This window comes from Rutidosis leptorrhynchoides, chromosome 11 (assembly GCF_046630445.1).
Source record: "Rutidosis leptorrhynchoides isolate AG116_Rl617_1_P2 chromosome 11, CSIRO_AGI_Rlap_v1, whole genome shotgun sequence".
Lineage (NCBI taxonomy): Eukaryota > Viridiplantae > Streptophyta > Magnoliopsida > Asterales > Asteraceae > Rutidosis > Rutidosis leptorrhynchoides.
The window spans coordinates 50,520,880-50,525,649 of NC_092343.1; the positions used below are offsets into that span (position 1 = coordinate 50,520,880).

Sequence of the window (4,770 nt, forward strand, 5' to 3'; positions counted from 1 at the left end):
AATTTAATTTAATTATTGATGTTCGATTCTTGATCAAGTTGAAACATTCGTGAGATCCATTTTCAAGTTATTTTATTATTATGTCTATTGTATTATGTAGGTTTTAAAGCTCGTGCGTTGCACGGGTGAGTAAAAGAATCGTGGCAAAAGTGAGTATATCTAATGATTATTGTCATAAACAAATCCAATTGAGTTTAACCAAGAATGAGTTACCATCAGTACTAACACAAAAAGATAAAAGAAAAAACTAATACAACCATTCACATAGTAGTAGTAGTAGTAGTAGTAGTAGCAGCAGCAGCAGCAGGAGGAGGTTGCTTAGACAGATGATACACCAAATCAACTCTCAAATATATCAATCTTGGGTATCAATACAAGCATACCAACCCTTTAATAGAGTATTAAAGAGGACGTTGAGCCTTCTAAGTCAATCGGATCAATGGGCAAGTCATTGTTCTTTTTGCCTAAATCTGCCTTCGGTGTTAATTCAGTCTCCAATATTAATGCTTGACTCATACCTCTATCAATTGGTTCCTGAAAGATTATGTAAGTGGGTAAAAAGTTCATAAAGTAATCCTTGTAAAAATATACTAAAAGATGACATACCTCAAATGGGTTGATAGTGAAAGTTGGAGTATATAAAATTATTAAGCATAAGGAATATGATAGTCCATATTAGGTTATTTTGATGATCTTTTTTTTTTTTTAACATGTATCTTAGTTCACGCTTTATGGCATTTCAAAAAATAAAAAAATTCTCGCAAACTGCAACAAAATGCGAACAGGGGGCCATCCCAACTACATCTAACGAACTCAAAAATAGCAATCACATAGCTTGAAAAATCATCATAAACTAACTCAGAGAAGTGAACCCGATCAAAACATGAATGTCGTCGTCAGGGATGAAATTAAAAAATATATATATATACTAGAAAGTAGAACCATAGTATTCCGGTACAAGACCTAGCAAAGAGGTAGCGTTGAGAAGGAAGAGTAGTTACACAAGGTAGGGTGTAACAGACGAGGATCTTGAACGAATTAGTGATGGACAAGTAAGAAAAGAAATGTGCGTCAAGATGACCAACCAAGAACATTATGTGTTTATCCTTTAACATGATCTATCTATCTATATTCTATATTATATATAATAAAATAACAAAGTCACTTTCACCTAATCATCCCTTAATCAAGCTTAGATGGCAAAGCAAGAACCATTAGATTAAAATTTAACTTCGAATAACAACCATTGATCTCATGATAACTCAACAATTGTCTCTCTCTTCACTTTTATCTGTCTTCCTACTAATCTACCCATCCCATCTTCTGCATTCATTTAAAAAATTGGGATCATCACGTTCCTTCCAGAGGGTCACGAACGAGAAAAAATAACATCAAACTCCACACATCAAAATTCCACCCAACAACAATTACGGTTCGCGATTCAATTAGGAAGCAGACATCAACATCGATATATTCGATCTATCCTTTTAGCGCAATTGAATCCGAACACCTTCTTTTATTAGAAATGAAGCGATTCAATCAGGAAACAGATATCAACATCGATTGGTTTGATTAATTATTAATTAGCGGAATTACTTGACACTTATGTTTCATAATATGTTAATGCAGATCGATTTAAAGTGTTCAGGTGATTATGATGGTATAGTCACAGGTCATCAAACATCATCGGTAAATTTTTATTGACTTCTTATATGAAAAGACTTTTGATGTAAAATCTTTCGATCAGTGATTCAAGGTAAATTTATATACATTATTTAAAACCCTAATTTTAATTTATGTAGTTATATGTAACACGTTCCGAATAGGGATTTTTGTTATTTATGAATACGAAAGATTTCAGGGTTTGGTAAATTTAAGATTTAATTACTTATTTCACGAAATTATTTTCTAATTTGATTGATTCTGGTGCTTAAAACATTTTTTAAAAAATAGTTGCGAGTTGTGATGTGATTGTATTTATCACAGGTTAATTAAATCTTCAATCTATAGGGTGTATTGCAAGCATTCATGCTAATGTTTGATGGTCACATGCTAAATGACAAAACAGTTGGAGGATGTGATGATGTGTTCAACAACTTTTTAAGTGAAATCCGATCTGGAAAGCACGTCCAATGTGCCTATGTTAATCTAGAGCCAACTGTGATCAAATAGTGTGGTATATTATGATATTTTAAAGATTTGAACTTAATTTAACACAATTAACCAACAAATTTTTTTGATGATAATACATATTATTAATTGTACGTTTTTAGTTCTTATGTATAGGTCGGTTGCTGTGATTAACTACATTCGAGAAATTTAGTTGTGGATCATCCTTTTCAGACTACACCTCATGAAAGCATCTGTAAGTTGGTATCCTTCACAATTGATGTGTCCCTATACTTGAGAAATTTGTACTATTGGAAATTTGCTATTATGGCTTTAGACGTAGATGATGCTTCTGTTTGAATAAGTGATAATTCCCCACATGTGTTGGTTATATCAATACCGAAACTATTTTAATTGTATATGACAGGTTGATATATCAGGATAGTCTGTAACGTATAATTGAATTCGTTGTTGAATTCAATACAATAACAGTATAGTTTGAAACGTCTAATAACTGGATAGTCTGGAAAGATTTGTCATTGTAAATGACAGGTTGATATAACAGGATAGTATGAAACGTATAATAACAAGATAGTGTGGATTTAATGGAGACCTTTCAGAATGTTTATGTTCGTGTATTCAAGAATTTGATATTTAAGGAGCTTGGTTGGCAGTTGCCCAAAGAGGAATACATGAATTAGTAAGTCTTACATAACCGCATTCCGAATGCCTTTATAGTTATAATTTAAGTCCTATATAATTATTTCCACATAACGACAGGTTCTTTTATATTCGTGCATATGAACTTGTACAAACTACGGATTATAAACTACTCATTTGCAATCTTTTAATCTTGATTATAGTGAGTTCTCTATTGATTATTAATATATATCATATACCTCAAAAAGTCGTCAACCCATTTTTTGTCATTTTAATTGAAAGTTGTCAAAATTACTCTCGAGCCTAATAAGCGTGCTTCAAACTTAAAAAGGGCAAAGTTTTGGAAAACGCTAATTACTCGGTTAGAAAGTAGACGTGTCGAGATTTAAATTGATATATATATATATGTTTCAGTATATCGATTCAATACGCATTTATTCAGGTCTTTGCATTTGTTGAAATGTTAATGCTGTAATAGCATGTGCACTGTTTTGCCAAGTTATCTGTCATGTTTTTATTAACTTATCTGGCCAGGTTGCTGCAGAAAAGCATTTACATATATAATGGTGCTTTCATGCCACACGTTGATCAAATGACTGGATACACCCTAGGTTATGGATTGATCAAGTTTGTAGAAGAAACTTAGCAACTATAACTCTACGACTGAGATGTGTGCAACTATATGCTAAAGCTGACCAATGCGTTTTGGGGCCACAAAGTATTTCAAATACATGTTTGTTTATGTTTTAGTTTTAACAGACCATTATTATTGTAATCTTTTCACTAGCAACGAGTCATGAGAGACATGGCGGATGTTGAACGAGACCAGAGTGCTAAATGTTGTGATATGAAGGATCCATTAAGATCATGCTAAGATGTTTATCTCAGTCTTAACAGCTCAAACTCTTGCGGTTAGTTATTGTTATTAAATTTGTTCATACTTATTTTGTTCTCATTCTAAGGCAACTGGTTCTCATTTGCTATGATAGGTAATCCTAGGGGGAGCTGGTCAAACTGGGATACTCTGGAGACTCAATTACCAGAGGTGATAAACTTACTTAATTTGAGTCCCTTCTTATATTTAAAATCTTAAAATTTGACAGTAATCAGATCATAACCTACAATTATCTTTATCTATAACTAATAAATAAAATTAGTCAGCTAATCTCCTATCTAAATTATCGTGAGTATAATTAAAAAGTTTATTTTTGATACATATAATTGATATTGATATTTGATATTAATATTAATTGGTGAGTCAAATCACTATGTTATAAGAAATGCACATCCTTTCGTAACAAAATGCCAAAATTAAATTAAACTGCTTCTAATTACTTCGTATTTTCGGTATATATTTTATAGCATATTCGATTACCATAAATTTTTACAGCTCATATACTTTCAAAATTTTATGAAGGCTGAGAAGAACATCAAAAAAAGAAGTAATATCACTTTGAAGAATAAAGAAAATTTATTATTGGTTCAACGTCAGCGAGTAATGACACTCAAAGAAAAATGATGATACTGACATAGGCGTTGACGTTGATAAAGTAACTACTTTAAAATCTTAAACATGTATATTACGCAGTATATGATTACTCATGTTTGTTAATATCATAATCCAAAAAGGTTTGGACTATTGTTTGTAATATAGATAAGAGTATAAAACTCCAACAACCATGAGAAATATTAATGATGTTTTTTGATGAGTTTTGTTTCATCTTGAGAATTACGCTGCTTCATGATAAAGAATGTGCAATATCATTACTGTCAATTAACGCGTATTTCAAGAGAATAGAAGCAAGAAACTATGCTTGGCAATTACGTTCACAAGCAGTGGCGGATCCAGGAAATTTTTTCACCGGGGGCGAAAAAAATTTCTAAACGTAGAGATTTTTTTGGGGCAAAATATTGAGATTTTGGGGCAAAATATAGAGGTTTTTGAGCAAAATTTAGAGATTTTTGGGCAAAATACTAAGGTTTTGGAGCAAAATATGAAGG

The 4,770-nt window shown here is 31.7% G+C and overlaps 1 long non-coding RNA gene across 2 annotated transcripts; it reads left to right on the forward strand.

The window, feature by feature from the left end:
- Positions 1-1,983: 1,983 nt before the first annotated feature.
- On the forward strand, positions 1,984-4,501 carry LOC139877378 (uncharacterized). 2 transcript variants are annotated; one of them, XR_011768555.1, is made up of 6 exons: positions 1,984-2,176; positions 2,287-2,365; positions 2,662-2,809; positions 3,304-3,680; positions 3,759-3,814; positions 4,187-4,501. It is a non-coding gene; the product is annotated as an uncharacterized lncRNA (long non-coding RNA). The 2 variants fall into 2 exon arrangements; XR_011768554.1 differs by lacking the exon at positions 2,662-2,809.
- The last annotated feature ends 269 nt before the right edge of the window (positions 4,502-4,770 follow it).